A 17,772-nucleotide genomic window follows, 5' to 3' on the forward strand; every position below is an offset into this window, starting at 1 on the left:
GAATGCAAATGAATGACATCGTCGACAACTGCCGATACTTCAATAGGAGCACAGCCTGCCATTTTCAAGGCTTTGAAAATGGCAAGGTGTGCTCCTGTAGAAATACCGGCAATTCTCGATGATGTCATCCGACTGCATTCCCGAAGTTATCTGAATATCGCATATGCCAGGAGCAACTCAGACTACACACCTTATTTCTACTCGTATTTAAATGGATATGTCAGTCATCTGTACATTGTGACGACACTCCATGCAAGGCTACAGTTACCACGGTGTTCCATACAAGTTGTCGGGATTGGGAAGTACTGTTCTCTTGGGAGTGTTGCCTTGCATTTTTATAGACATCGAGGCTGATAATTCAATCAATATACGCTCATCTGTATGCCTTATGATGTACGCAGAATAACACCATGCAGACAAAAAAAAAAGAAACGCATACATGTTGCTAGTCGGTGCTGGACCCTACCCAAAGGTGTCATCCACATAGCAGCACATACAAAATAGTGTAATTGGATTGCAAGCACAATCAAATTTTGAAGGATGACCAGAAGATCAAGTGACTGGTTGTGTTGTCATTACAGTATTTACCGGAGATTTTTGCTACTGTTAGGAATAATAGACGTCGGCAAAAAGTAATTGCTCTTCGTAGAGTTTATGATAATATGCTATGCTAAAACGCATTCCAATGTTTGTGCTGTCCATGTACGAATACTAAGACAGACTGACGTGGGATCGAATATGTGCCATCCGAAGAATTAAAGTAGATATCGTTCACTTGTGTAGAAGTACGAACACTACAGGCAATCAATACCGATAATGGATCTGGCCACTACTATTCACTTGGGAGTGGCATCTCGTATTTTATAGACATCAGGGCTAATACTTAATAAATACAAGGGTATGCCGTTAAATTTTCTCCTTAAATATGCGTCTAGGCGTACGGAGTCGCCCCTGACTGTGGGGGTACACACGTCACAGCACACTCAAAATATTGTAATTGGGCTAGGAGTCTCATAGTTGTGTATTTTCCGTAAGCAAGAAACGTTTCTAAATCAGTATGGGATTTCCATGTATTAGAAGAACGCAGTAATAAGAGAGCATCTGTTAGTATTCGAAGCCAGTGGCAGGCTTCTCAGCTATTCACTTCGTAGCTGTTATTTTGGACGGATACTAGCTATAGAACTTGTTTTTATTATTTATAATTACTGTGCCTGGTAAAAGCACCATCTTCCCAGATGTTTTCTCTTATATGCTGCTGTTTCTCGAGGCTGTGTCCATATTCTTCTGTGGTTATACCCCAATGACTGCAAGTTCGATAGAGATAATGTGCTTCTTCCTCACGCCTTCGTCACTGCTGCTGGCATTTGGTTCGCGACAGCTAAGCTGCAGGGATGTGTTGTTGCTGTGCATTATTTAATCACCCAAATGTACTGTTTTTGATGCAATGTTAAGTTGGCTGTCATTCAAACTGGACTACCTAGAACAATATATAGCAGCAATGTGAATATACAGTCGCAAAATATCAACATTCACTTCTCGTATTCGATGTAATCTATAGTTATTTATCTCTTACGTAACACTTTTCGGATTTTCGTGGTGTGTAACGTAAACGAAACGGTATTTTCTCGACGGTTTCAAACGCTCACAATGTTGGATTGATGGTGTGGGCTATAATTATCATAGGAAATGCTTCGTCGTTCTTTGATGGAAACCCATTTTGTTGTTGGCATGGGAAGCCAGTCCAGTATTTACTAATGTATATTTCTGACCTAGTATCAAATGAACGCTAGCGCAGCTTTATTGCCGATTCTTTTGTTATTTCATGTTGATCCTAAGCCTAGGTCGCTGTATGCTTATAAGTTGGTCTCTTGACCATGATTCCTAAATTTTTACGTCACACATGCTCCGCAAATCGCTACATGGTGTCTGGTGGAAGTTACATTCTGCCACATGCTAAACTTGATCGAGATTTTGGAGACGGGTAGCAAGGCCATGTTTTACATCTGTGTATGTCCTCCATCTATAAGACTGAACGGTGAAAGAGACTGATGATCACTAAATCTGCATACGTCTTACAGATTCCCTATATTTTTAGAACACATATACTCTGTATCCACCGTATCTTACCTTCCACAACTCCCAAAAACAGATCGAAAGATTAGTGTCTTTTACTTTTTACATTGTGTCTAGTCAGCTGTGAATGTCAATTCTATAAATTTCTGCGAAAAGAACAGCACTTTCTTTACTGCGACCACGAAGCATCGCCATAATACTCACGTGTTGATGAGGCGTATCGGTAACAAATCTAGTGTTAGGAGACTGATTTACAGAAAGCCGTCAACAACATTAGCCATTAGTGTCTAAGGAATATGTTACAGTACTTTCAGCCGGCAGCAGTGACCGAGCGGATCTAGGCGTTTCAGTCTGGAACCGCGCGATCTCTACGGTCGCAGGTTCGCATCCTGCCTCGGGCGTTGATGTGTGTGATGTCCTTAGGTTTAAGTAGTTCTAAGTTCTAGGGGACTGATGACCTCAGATGTTAAGTCCCGCAGTGCTCAGAGCCATTTGAACCAATATTTTCAAATTTCAACAGCCAACAGATGATTTTTACTGCTATCAAATTGCAACCAACAACAAAACTGCAACATAACCTAAAGTTTACATCCAGCGACATAAACATCGAGGAAATAAATGTTTTCAGACCTCTTCGCATGGTTCCCCGAGAAATGGAGAGAGATGATATAAATAATATTAGAGTGTATTTGATACAGTATTGTCGCAGTAATATATCGTCAGTTTCGCCTTATAACGTCCTCACCTTCCCCCTAGGAGTGAAGTATGACAGTAAGTAAGGGTGAGCGTTACTGGCAAGTCTAACCGTTTGGTGTGCACAGAGAGAGTATAGAATGGGGAGTGGGGATTCTTCTGTGAGTTACCGTTCCATCGTGGCCAGCACTAACAGGCAGTCGATGAGAGAACGTTGTCTGCGATCTGAATACCATCGATTGCTTAGGAAGGTGTACCGGTAGCGATAGAGCATTAACATATACACGTGACATAGATCTTGGTCTTTCCATATACATGTGATAGTGACGGTGAACGCACCTTGTGGCCTCAGGAATATTCATTCTCCTTGGGGCGGCAGGAATTGAGAAGAGATGGGGATTACTTTGTATTTACCAGGTATGTGTAGAATCTTGCATGTGCATGTGCATGTGTTGTCCATACGGAAATATTTCGTCAGCTAAACAGTTCGTAATGAGCCATTCGTCTTCTGAGATAGGTAGCTGGAAGCTCGCTGTACGGAAGGTTTTGTGCGCACTATGTGCCGTGATGGCTTACCGACAGACGGCACACCGGCGCTGCATATCTCTACGGCAGCATTTATCATGTAGCGGAGGAGGTCCTCCGTCCTCAGAGAGTACACGATTGTCATGTACAAATAGTTTATTTTTGTTGTGATATGGCTCTTGTATCTCTGGTTGGTACTTCGGACAAGAATATACGTCGGATATCCCTGCAATTATTTACGAGTTTTATAACGATGTCACACACAAATAATAACTGGTTTATTTATTTAAAATACTGTGTTGCGGTAGGTTAATTGCCTTCCTTTTTAATCTGTTTAGGAGCACAACCTGACCTAGGTTGATGTCGCTCGCACAGATTAGTTAGTATTAAAAGCAGGGTGGCGGGCGAAGCTTTTTTCCTATTAGTACAAAGAGTAAGGGATCAGGGGATGGCAAAGCCTCCGACATATTTTCGAAGGCGTGTCAGGACCAATATTACCGATATTTAGGTGGGCAGGATGGCTTTACATTAATGCCTCCTTCTGTACTAGTGTCTTTTCTGGCAGCAACCAGGTCAATCGTGTAGGGTACGATTACACATACATAGTTGGAATATTGCAAATACATGGGGTAGGCAGCCTGGTGCAATGTGTTCGATGACAGATTTCACACGTCGGCCCTTGAAGTATTGCTTAACAAATAGGCAACTCTTCAATGACGTCATTATTTCTAACAGCCCCACTCGTTTTAACACATACATTATGGCATCACACACGTAGAGTAGTAATGTAGGGATGGTGTAACAAGAGTTTGTTTATCTATCGCATTTTGGTATTGGTTTATCCTTAAGGTCTCTGCAACAGCGTATTTGTTCATAAATATTACGTAATCTCTCTATACATAAGGAAATGTTCTGACTGACTGACGGATTCATCATCACCCAGTGAAAACCACTAGGGATAAAGACATGAAATTTGAAGATGCTCATCTTACACTTTAAGCGTCGTTTAAGAAGTGATTTTTCGAAATTCCACCTTAAGGGGATGAAATAGACAGTGAAATGTTTGTTGGAAATATGTTTCTATTATGGCAATTTCGAAGGTAGATCAACGAAAATTGGTATTTGGTTTCATCGTCAGAAATAAAGAAATATCTCTTCAAAATTTCTGGAAATTTGCTCCTATGAGGGTGATTTTCTTTTTTTACTTATAAAATATATCTTACTGAATAACTACTAACGAATTTTTAACGCTGCATCTGTAAAAATTGGTATTTAACTTCTCGGTTCGAAATGAAGAAATGTATGTTCTGCTGTGTTTGGAAATTCAACTCATAACTGGGTGAAACAGGGGATGAAGACTTTTATAAAAATATTTCATTACATTATAACATTTTTAAGTCTAAATCTATGAAAATTGGTATTTGACTTCTAGAGAAAGATATGTTAGGGAATGTAAATTGCTGTGGAAATATCACCACAAATACTGAAAAGAGAGGATTGACATGGGCCTCTGACTCCAGCTACCAGAGTCGCCTTTTTGTCATAGGTACTGAAAACTTTACATGTTACAATTTGTAAACAACATAAAAATTCTATTAAAGAAAAGTTTAATAAAAAGTGGTGAAGACCACACAGTCTACACGTGCAAGGCAGTGGGTGCTAAGATAGTTGGTTTATAAAATACTCCGTCAAATTTATTAATATCTAATGTCTGAGTAAATGCTTTCTTTTTAATAATTCGTTGCAGTAATTTCCAATTAGAGCGTATTGATCATGGAAAGTCATAAAAATGTGGAAAAATACGGAAAAATCATAAAACTGTGGAAAATATGTACTATACATAATATGTGGAAAAAATGGAAAATGCAAGTACTTGACATATCTGCTTGTGGGTGATGGTGTGTCTACACCAAAACCTCGAATGACTAAATTCATGTAATTGTAATTATGTTAAATTTAATTTGTTATTAACAAATATTTACACATTGACTGTCTCCTTAGACATCGAATGATGTATTTTACATAGTTTTAATAGCTATAAAAATAATTTATAACGAACACCTGCACCCTGATACCAAACAGACTAGATAGTCCTTTTGCTAGTGGTACAGAGCTTGAATGCAACATCTCATACAACTGTTGTAATATCAAAAGGGGTAGTGATTGAGGGGGGGATTGTACTTTGTTGGTCCATGTGGAAAGGTGGAGGGGAGGATGTGTGGGTATGATTTGTAACCTGACACTTAAGGTCAATGGCTCTCAGAACTCGCAGTGTCTCATACGCTTAGGCAGGCCTGGTAGTGCAGGAGAAGGGTTGTGCGGCCCCACTTTCCATTGTTGCCAAATTTATTCAAGGTGGGGTGATGACGTCATCCAAGATGGCGGCATGTAGACTTTACAACACCGCATGACGTCATCCAAGATGGCGGCTTTTGGCTGGAAATTAGACCAATTGTGCTACGTCCACTAAACTAACCTCCAGAAAAATGGTGGGAATTTTGAATTTTGGTGGGAAAATAGACCAGTTGGACTACGTCTGCTAACCTAAGACTCCAGAAGAAAAAAATGGCGGGAAGTTTGAATTCCAACAGGATAATGCATGTAAAACCTTACTTTTCTTTATTATTACTCATTATCATTTATTAACATTCATTATCATTTATTATTATTTATTAACATTTATTATTATTTATTATCATTTATTATTATTTATTATTACTGCCTGCCTCCACTAGAAAATTCCCTCCAAATTCAAATTCCAACACGATAATGGCTGTAAAACCCTACTTTTGTTTATTATTCATTATCATTTATCAACATTCATTATCATTCATTGTCATTTATTATCATTCATTATCATTTATTATTATAGGCCTACCTCCACTAGAAAATTGCGCCAAATTCCAACACGATAACGTTTCGAAAACTGTACTTCTATTTATTATTATCATTTATTATTTATTCAAGATGTCCGATTTTCTCGGCGAGAAAGCCATTTTCCTTACATCCATAACAAAAATCTATCACAAGTTCAAATCCCAACACCATAATCGATCACACGTACGAACTTTCTCCGTCACTTACCTTTTTGCACTGGTAGCCTATCAGAATCGCGTCAGATAATAAACTGCACTTATAATAACGTAAGTCACGTCCTTGGATTTTGCAGGGGGGAAAGGACTGAAGACTTTATTTCAAGCAGTACGGTCATCACTTGTTCTCCAACACAGTCAGCACGCACATCTTTGATATCGCAGTGCAGTAGCCACGACGTCCGCGCTTCAACTGAATTAGTTCAAATCCTCGCCACCCCCTGGCCAGTAGAGCAAGTACACAGAGATACAGAAAACAGAGCAAACGCTCTCCGAATGTGGAGGTGACTGGATAAGCCCTGGTTACATTTACAGGCAATTTTAGAACACAGAACGATAGCTTATCTTGCGGTCGCATGGATGGATCTGAAATAAAATCGAATGAAATGCGAAAACTGATTAGCGCATAGGTATAAAATAACCTAATATATACCGAAATGCGGTGAAAATGACTACGTAGTTTCTTATCTTCTGCTTCGCAGGGAGCAATTTGTACATGTAGTTTGTTTGGTATCAGGGTGCAGGTGTTCGTTATAAATTATTTTTATAGCTATTATAAATATGTAAAATACATCATTCGATGTCTAAGGAGACAGTCAACGAGTAAATATTTGTTAATAACAAATTAAATTTAAGATCATAACAATTACATGAATTTAGTCATTCGAGGTGTTGGTGTAGACACACCATCACCCACAAGCAGGCATGTCAAGTACTTGCATTTTCCATTTTTTCCACATATGGAGTCAAGTGTGCGGCAACAACAGGAATGTAGGAAAACGATGACATCGAAGCCAGCGGAATAAGGAAGGTAGTCTGTTTTTTCTCGTTGAGTTCGTATTATAGTGTATGTCTACTGAGGTAGCAGTGATACACGCGAGTTGATTACTGTATTTGATGCTTTTCAGGAGGACAGAGAATCATTTACGTCTAAACTCACTCACATCTGTGTTAAATGATAACAGAGAGTGTACGGGATGATCGATTGAGACAGAGCTGCAACTAAGTACGATTTATTGTAGAGAAGGACGAGTTGCTGAACGTCGATATTTTTCCAGTATTCTATTTGGATGCTTTAGTCATGTGATATAGCCTGTATGATTTAGGTAAAAATGTGTCCAACTATGTTGCGTATAAATATCACTCCGTTCTTGTTCTTCTTAACTGTATGCTATTAAATTAAGGCACTTTGAGATCTGTTACTATAGATCGATATGGTGGGCTAAGCTCCAATACTTGGTTACATCTCAAGAAATGTGGTGCACTATTGGATCATTGCGACATATGAGTTTAAATGTAGAGGCTGTCAATCACTCTCGGGGGGGAGGTAGTTTGGAAAGTCACCACAACGCCACCAGGCTCTTTTAGTTTCCTTGTGTTGTGGCTGTCCTTTATTTAAAATCATTCAATGTTATGCCCTATCCTCAGTGAGAGGGGTGTGTATGTAGGTAAAAGTATTTGTTTATTTGACTACATCTATGCGTAATTTAATAAGTTTAATTGTTCACTGATTATGAATATCAGTGGAAAAAGGAATTATTATGTTCTATTGAGCTGGGTTGTATGTGGGGGGCGTAAATGCTTGTAGAAAATTATTATAACGGTATGGGGGACATATAAGTGGAGCAAGTTCTGTGAAAGTGTGTGCTGAAGGACTGAGCGAGTTGATAAGGCGACTCATCTACGACTGTATCATTAGGACATGTAAATAAATGAGGGATAACCTAAATTGAGGTCTTTTTTTTCTTTTTAATAATATGTATGACTTCTGCTTGGAGTTATGTTTGTCTATTTGTTCTAAATGCATACTAATAGATGCTTAGAAAGGGAGAATGTTTTTTTATTATAAGTGAGTTTTGGCAGGAGTGAATAGCCTTTTATATATGAGAGTGCTTAAGATTTCTGAGTGAAAATTGTCAGCGCAGCGTTAATGACGTCGGGTTCGCTGGCTGGGGGAGAGACAGTGTTTACATGTCGAGTTGGAGATGCAGGGGACGAAAGAGATCTGCGCTATTAAGGAATCCATTTGTACAGTGTATGTGGTTAGACAATAGCTGGAGAGCAGGTATAGAGAGAGAGCCCACTTAGGCATGCTGGTCCTGGGGACTGAGTGGACGGCTGTTTAGATGGACAGATATTTGGCTTTGAAATGCCGCCAACGGCGCTCGTATTTCCGGCGAATGGTCAAGACAAGGTCCTGTTGCAGTAAATGAGGCCGTCCTGTTTCTAAACAGGCTTCAGAAGGTAATGGATATGTGTTTCTCGGACTTTAATTGCAGATATCAGATGCGCAAAGATCTGGAAATGGGATCAGCTGTGTAGGGTGTGACTAAAGCGAAGTCGGAATTTTACTGTAGCATGCAGGTTAGGGACAGGTGAGGCTACTATATACAACTACAGAATGGATCGTGTGTTCGACCCAGTGCAGAGCTGTTTACGTGTATTAGACACTAACAAGCGGTATTGACAATGTGGTCCACTTGACTCTGTGCCAATTGCGTCTATGTGGTGTCGGCTAACTAATAATTTACAGAACAGTTACTGTGTGGTGTTTAAAAACGTTCTGGAATTTGTCTACTGCGGTAATAAGAACACTCGAAAATTGACTGGTGTGCACGTAAGTCTGCTGGACTCTCAGGACCGAGAAAAGCTTATAAGTTAAGCTCTGTCTGCAAACAGTTTTAATTATCTACCTGTAAACTATGTAGAGATTCTTAACACAGACTCCAACAAAGACAATATTAGTATTACGCATAAGTGTTATGTTAAAGCAGGAGAAACTTATTTTTCTCAATCTAGAACCTTGTTCTCCACAATACAGTACGATATAGATATCGCCGAATTGGGGCTGGTTATACCCCAAGTCTTAAGAAAAAATGTATCACACAGACTTAAACCATTCCCCATTAAAGAAATTACTCATTTAAGTGCAGTTAATGTTTTATGTGCACCAAAAAGGAAACTGGAAATAGATGACATCGAGCTAAAGAAAAGAAAATTACAGTATACAGAGAAGACAGCTGCCATAAAGGAAGAATATAAGCTGCAAATGGAAAAGGAGGAGTCTATTCCGGATGTGCAGGCCAGGTAAACTCAGTGTATGGAAAAATCTCTCTGCGGAGGGGGAATACAAAATATTGGCATTTACAGTAAACAGCCATGGAAACTGGTCACGTGTTGGAATACTGGCCGAAATCAGTGGAGTCTTGATCGTTTACTATATCAAGGGATAGACGACAAATGTGTTTATTAAGCTCTGTTCCCATTTCGATCGGCTTAAAAAGGATGATTATATTATATCTAAGTGTGGCGAACTAGATGTTGTCCACCTAGCAACAGAACAGCCATTTGCCAAGTTTAAAACTGATCGAATAATTACATTTAATGAACACTCGTTTGCAAAAGTTGTAAAGTTAATGTTCTACACAGAAATCCCGCAAGAATGTGGAGCAGAGGAGCTGCCGACATACACACAGGAAGACGTGGAACGCTTTAACTGTAGCGTCATGGAGGAGATACGAGGAAAAATTAAAATCCCCGAATGCTCTCGCCTAGAAGAGCTGCAGGAAGGAATAGAAATGGTTCAAATGGCTCTGAGCACTATGGGACTTAACATCTATGGTCATCAGTCCCCTAGAACTTAGAACTACTTAAACCTAACTAACCTAAGGACAGCACACAACACCCAGCCATCACGAGGCAGAGAAAATCCCTGACCCCGCCGGGAATCGAACCCGGGAACCCGGGCGTGGGAAGCGAGAACGCTACCGCACGACCACGAGATGCGGGCTGGAAGGAATAGAGCTAAAGTTAAAGCCATAAAACAACTATTTTAGAGGAAGAAAATTAGATATGTATTAGAATTCGAGAATATACCTTCTCTGTATTTGTCAAATTACTGGTTGGAGAAAGAAATAGATGACTGAGATGTGGATTTAAGTTATAAGTTAAAAATTAATTAAACATTATTAAAACTACACCTAAGAAAAATAAAGAAAGAGTTGTTTTCTGTGTGTAGATCAATATGCAAAGGTAATAAATATTTTATACGAGGATTTAGATCTCTCTTATTTGCTAAGCTAGCGAATATCGTAAGACATTTCCCATATACAACGATCTATGAGCCTGTATTTCGGATGTGGAACTGAGCCGTTGGGTGACCTCGAAAAGTAGTTGAAACTAGGTACTTGAAAGCATAGCGAACCCCTTCTCATACCTATATGAGTTATTTTGCTAGCGGATATGCAGGCTCTGCTATGCGTTATTATGATAGTTTACGAGTAGTGAGGGTATTTACACATCTGTGTGAAGAATTATTTAGTAGCAGTTTGCTATAGTTTGTACTGACATTATGATTGGGAGCGTGTCTGTGGACTGTGCAACATGGCCCAGGGCACACCTGGGTGGGTGTTTTGTGATAGCGTGAAAGATATACTGTATGGTTAAATAAGTTGTTCGAAAAAATAAATAGAGTGTTCTCAATGATTACACGCGCCTGCAGCACAGATCAGAGTGATTGGTTTTCCGTCAGCATCTCGGTTGCATTGTGAGTAGTAAATGTTTTCCCGGCCGCGTTAATCGTGTGTGTCAACGAATTATGGGCTATTCTGACAATAGACGTGAAGGCAGGTCCAGACCTGAGACGCCGGCGGTATACATGAGAAGAACAATGCAGCTTTGACATGTGTCAGAGTGCCCTTTCTGGTCGGCTGTCACGAGCGCTCGGAAGCTGAACTTGAGTGAAGGTTCTGGAACGCACTCCCCCAGCCAACCACACGCGTGCGTGCGGCCTGGGCCTGCCTTGGAGCGTAACCTAAGGCACATAGGCGATATCAATTTCTCTGGTGTTAGGCGCGAATGCGACTGTGTTGAGGTCATGTTTGGGGGGAGGCCGAGCAAAGACTTTTGGTCGGTTTGGCAGCTGTGGGTGTTTGGACGCGTCTGTTGCACTATTTTGTGAGCATGTCTGTGCACTGTGCTGTGCTTTATTTGGAGAGTTTAAGAGTAAAGAGCTCGTCTGCTGATATTGTGTACTGCATTATTTAAGAGCTGTTTGCTATTGTGTGGTGAAATTATGAGCTGTTTACGTGTTTGTGGCCTGTGTCAGATGACCACAGTCGGATCAGTGCAGGTGTTTTGTGACAAATATACTCCACTACTAAATAAAAGGGCTTGAAATAAATGAAGTGCAGTCCTTCATTACCTCCCCGAGCAGCACAGCGCAGTCTGAGCTGTTTTTGCGCAATAACGGCAATCTGGTCAGACTGTGAGTGAGTCTACAAATAACTGGACAAATTTATCTGTAGAGGAGTTACAGGTCTGGATTGGAATGAATATCTTGATGGGCGCGGTTGTGTTGCCATGTGTAGTGCACTACTGGAGTGCAGAACATGCCTTAGGTCAGCCTTACATATCGAAACCTATGAGGGGCAAAAGTTTCAAAAAGATATGTCGCAAATAAATAAATTACACAGGTTCCTCCTTCCATCAGCCTATGCACTGAAATTATTTCCGAAAATTAACAGTTGTTTGGCTATTTGGACGTAAATGTTTTGCATTATTTGTGAGCGGTTCGCATGTCTGTAGGCTGTGCTATGAGTTATTTTTAACTGTTTACAATTAGCAAGCGTGTGTCTAGAGCATTATAAATGAGTTATGTAGGAGTGTTTTGCAGGTCTCTATGGTGTGGAACATGTCTGTGTGATACATATTCTCCATTCCTAAATAAAGTAAATGGGTTCCTCCATCCGTGGGCCTAGTGCAGGGTGAGTCCTTTTACCTGAAACCTGTACGAAGAGGTTGAGTGCTGGTGGCTTAGTTTAGCGGTGATGAGCTTGGTTTGAAACAATTTTCTTAGGTTGGTGGCGGAAGCGCCAGTGAGCTTCGTTTAATGGCAGATTTCGAACTTGGCGCTAGTTCCTAGGAGGAATTGGTGGTCGGGTGGCTGAGGTTAGTACAAGTGCCCTTTCTTTTCAACAATTTTGTTAAGTTGGTAGAGAAAGCAGAAGTGACCTTTCTTTACTGCCAGAATTCAAACTCGGTGCTGGTTCCTAGGAAGAGGTGGCTGTCCTCAAAAAGTAGTTGAAATTAGGTAGTTCAACACCTATACATACCTATATGAAATTGTAAATTGAATTATTTAATATGATTAAAATCGAAATGGAATTAAGTACTTAGGTATTTACAGAAGACTATGTCCGTTGCGTGTATGGAGGGTGTGTGACGTAAGCGGGGCGGCGACGCAGCGATTGTACAGTTATAGCGCGCGCACCAGAGAGAGTCAATTAGCGAGCGTTCTAGTGCCGACCAAACGTGCTGTTATACGGTCATTGCGGATTCCACTGACGAGCAAACTTTGCCGCCAAAACTGTAGCACGGCGTTCTCGCTCGCATAAGGACACGTGATGGACAGTGAGCAGTCGGCATCGACAGCAGGTTTGAACGTGCCCAGGAAAACAACTTCGGCGCCAAAAGTGTGGCAGGGAATGGCCGACCATTGTGTGATTCAGATCAGAGGCAAACAATTTTGGCGAGAAACATGCAGAAGCGACGAATACACGTGGTGAGCGGACAAGGGACCGCTGCGACACGGCAAGTTCCAGCCTGTCCAACGAAAACATGTTTACGACGTGGGAGTGATCGCTGGGCTCGCCCCCAGCGTACCAGCAGTCCAGCGCCTCACATGATAGGCGTCGGCTGTTTCTCTGCACGCTGGCCAGGGGCTGGCGAGGATTTGAACTAATTCAGTTGGAGCGCGGACGTCGTGGCGACTGCACTGCGATATCAAAGATGTGCGTGCTGACTGTGTTGGAGAACAAGTGATGACCGTACTGCTTGAAATAAAGTCTTCAGTCCCTTCCCCCCGCATAATCAAAGGACGTGACTTACGTTACTATAAGTGCAGTTTATTATCTGACGCTATTCTGATAGGCTACCAGTGAAAAAAGATAACTCACGGAGAAAGTTCGTACGTGTGATCGATTATGATGTTGGGATTTGAACTTGTGATAGACTTTTGTTATGGATGTAAGGAAAATGGCTTTCTCGCCGAGAAAATCAGACATCTTGAATAAATAATAAATGATAATAATAAATAGAAGTACAGTTTTCGAAACGTTATCGTGTTGGAATTTGGCGCAATTTTCTAGTGGAGGTAGGCCTATAATAATAAATGATAATGAATGATAATAAATGACAATGAATGATAATGAATGTTGATAAACGATAACGAATAATAAACAAAAGTAGGGTTTTGCAGCCATTATCGTGTTGGAATTTGAATTTGGAGGGAATTTTCTAGTGGAGGCAGGCAGTAATAATAAATAATAATAAATGATAATAAATAATAATAAATGATAATAAATAATAATAAATGATAATGAATGTTAATAAATGATAATGAGTAATAATAAAGAAAAGTAAGGTTTTACATCCATTATCCTGTTGGAATTCAAACTTCCCGCCATTTTTTCTGGAGGTTAGTTTAGTGGACGTAGCACAATTGATCTACTTTCCCGCCAAAATTCAAACTTCCCGCCATTTTTTCTTGAGGTTAGGTTAGTGGACGTAGCACAATTGGCCTATTTTCCCGCCAAAAGCCGCCATGTTGGATGACGTCATGTGCTGTTGCCAAGCCTACATGCCGCCATCTTGGATGAAGTCATCACCGCCATCTTGAATAAATTTGGCAACAATGGAAAGTGTGGGCCGCACAAACCTCGTTCCACTACTGATGGTGTGTCTACACCAACACCTTGAATGACTAAATTCATGTAATTGTTATGATCTTAAATTAAATTTGTTATTAACAAATATCTACATGCTGACTGTCTCCTTACACATCGAATGATGTATTTTACATACTTATAATAGCTATGAAAATAATTTATGACGAACACCTGCACACTGATACCAAACAAACTAGAGAGTCCTTTTGCTAGTGGTACAGAGCTTGAATGCGGCATCTCATACAACTGTTGTAGTATTAAAAAGGGTTGAGATTGAGCGGGAGATTTAACTTTGTTGGTCCATGAGGAAAGGTGGAGGGGAGGATGTGTGGGTGTGATTTGTGACCTGACACTTAAGGTCAATGGCTCTCAGAACTGGCAGTGTCTCAGAGGCTTAGGCAGGCCTGGTAGTGCAGGAGATGGGATGGTGTGGAGGATATGAGACATGTTACTCATGATGAAGGCTATGCAATATGCCCATTTGCCACAGCTGTAAACTGTCTCTGAAAGTCCTATGTTGGCTGGCCTGCGAGGGAGATGACCATGAATATACCATCTACAAGTGAATTGGTAATATGGGAAGTCATCTGGGTGACTTTTGAATATAGCTCACATAATTTCTAACTTGACACCGGAAGTGGCATCATCAGACTTGTTATAATCTGTTCTTTGCACATACCAAGAGTTCTCCATGTGGATGGGCAGGTCTGGTGTAGGTCGGGGGGAGGGGCTGCACTTGAACTCGCCCAGCTGCCGTATGACATATTCTTGCAAAGTCATTTGCATCTAGAATCATAAGGACAAGTGTATAATGAAACTGAAGTCCTCATCAAAATCTTGAATAGGACAGGGATTCCCCTGGGGGAACTTAAATACAACTCACCCAGTTGCCTCACAATACGCCCTCTCAAGATAATTTGTATCTAGAATCTTAAGGTCAAGTGTAACCTGACACCAGCAATCCATATGCAGAACGTGTTGGAGGGGCGTTCCCCTGGCTTACCTTGAATATAAGCAGCCGTATTGTGTAACACCAGAAGTGACGTCATCAAGGTCATTTGTATCTAGAACCTTTTCCGCAAACCTACTGTCGTCGTAGCAAGACTGAATACCGTAACATCCAAAATCTCCAAAAATAAATGCATAATACATTTATTTGAAAAAAAAATAAAATTTAGCATAGTGCCTTCCTAAGAGGCATCTTCCACTCTTTCTGAACTGAGTAATTGTAGACCAGATTTTGCTTCCATTCAAAGAAAGAGTAATGATAGCAGATTAGAGATGCATATCAAATAAGTTAATAAGATTTGGTCTGGTTTCCCATGATACATAAACAGGTCAGAACAGTGGCAGAAGCAACGATAACGCATCTCCTGGGCTAGCTGTTTTACTGAAGTTTGAAATTTATAATGGACTTCATTGCGAGATACCTTTAATAGTCACCACAACATGTCTCTAAATCTAGCAGAAAATGCAAAGAGTTCCTTGTCATACGTAAAGTAAACAGTGGCAATTCCTTCGTTGTGTGATAGTAATGGTAGCGTTACTTATGACAGTGGTACTAAATCGGTTTTCCGAAATTTCTTCATCAAAAAGCACGAGTAAATGTTCCAGAACCTGAGTCGAAAACAGCTGCCAACATGAGCAGCTCAGAAGCAGATATTCTCAGCGTAGCGAAGCAACTTAGATCACTTCATAAAGGGAAGTCCTCGGCTCTAGAGTGTATACCAATTAGTTTCCTTGCAGAGTATTTTCAGGCAACAACTCAGTAACTACCAATCACATAAAACTCGCTCGACGGAAGATCCGTGCCTAAAGACTCAAAAATCATACAGTTCACACTAATACTCAAGAAAGGAAATAGGGATCTTCTGCTGATTGCAGACTCATAACAATATCGGCGGTTTACAGTAACAGTTTGGAACACATACTATGTGCGAACATACTAATTACCTCGAAGAAAAGATTTATTGACAAGTAGGCATCATGGATTCAGAAAATAACTTTGTTGTGAAACACAACTAGGTCTTTGTTCACATGAATAATGAATTACGTCGACAGGGAATTCCAAATTAATTTCATATTTTTAAGTTTTTGGAGGGGTATTTGACACCATTCCTCACAAGCGATTTCTAATTAGACAGTATGCCTATAGATGCTCTTCCCTTCAAGATCTACACAAATGGTTTGAAAGTCAGTATGAATAGATCTCTTAAATTGTTTGCAAATGATGCTGTCACTTATCGTCTTGTAAGGACATCAAATGATCAAAACAAAATACCAACTCATTTAGACGAGATATCCGTATGGCTCTAAAAGTGGCGATTGACTCTAAATAATGAAAAGTGCGTGTTTATTCACATGAATACTAAGTGTAAACCATAAAATTACGGCTGATTTGCATATCACAAATATACATAAAGACAGTCAATTCAACTAAATAACAATTATAAAAAACTTAAATCTGAACGATCACATTGAAAACGTTATGAGAAAGGAAACAAAAAACTGCCTTTCATTCTTAAAATACTTAGAAGATGCAATCGGTCTACCCAAAGAATCTGCCTATGAAAACACTACGCTCCTCTATACCTTCTGGAATATTGCTCGGCGGTATGGGATCCGCATCAGATAGGACTGCGGAGAAGACATCGAAAATGGTCAAAGGAGGGCAGCTCGTTTTCTGGTATAGGGGAGAGATCGTCACGGAAATGATACTATAGTAGCATATGACATAAATTTCAACTGAATACGTCGACCCTTTGATAAGAAAGAGTGGTCTTCACAGAAAGATACACAGACATTCGGGTAACAAAGGATAAAAAATTTCTTACGTGTGATATAGTTCTAAATTCACAGCTTTAGGATGTTTGCCTTTAATTGTACTGTGTAATCATTTAGTAAATTTCATTATTCAAAATCAGCGGGAAGTACCCTGTAAGTTAAAAAAAGGCGTCATTTGTGGTGGTAGTATCTTTTCACGAAATTTCAGTCACGAACTTTCTCCTCCGGATGCGAAAAAGTATTTCGTTCACGCCTGCCCACATGGGGAGAAACGATCACTGTAGTACACACATCAAAAAATGTTTTGCATCACCCCGTTCCCAGAACTCCTAAAAGCGTCGTGTTACGACTCAAACTGTGCGCAATAGGCTGCATGGTGCGCAACTTCGCTCCCGACATCCTTGGCGAAGTCCATCTTTGCAACCACAGCACCATGCAGCGCGGTACAGATGGGCCCAAGAACATGCCGAATCAACCGCTCAGGATTGGCATCACGTTCTCTTCACCGATGAGTGTCGTATGTGCCTTCAACCGGACAATCGTCGGTGCCGTGTTTGGAGGCAACCCGGTCAGGCTGAACGCCTTAGACACACCGTCCAGCGAGTTAAGCAAGGTGGAGGGTCCCTGCTGTTTTGGGGTGGTGTTACATGGAAGGCGCCGTAACGGCTATACGATACGTGAATACCATCCTCCGACCGATAGTGCAACCATACCGACAGCATATTGGCAAGGTATTCGTCTTCATGGACGACAATTCGTGCCCCCATCGTGCACATTTTGTGAATGACTTCCTTCAGGATAAAGACATCGCTCGACTAGACTGGCCAGCATGTTCTCCAGACATGAACCCTATCGAACATGCCTGGTATTGATAGAAA

Source organism: Schistocerca nitens, chromosome 7, assembly GCF_023898315.1.
Source record: "Schistocerca nitens isolate TAMUIC-IGC-003100 chromosome 7, iqSchNite1.1, whole genome shotgun sequence".
Classification (NCBI taxonomy): domain Eukaryota; kingdom Metazoa; phylum Arthropoda; class Insecta; order Orthoptera; family Acrididae; genus Schistocerca; species Schistocerca nitens.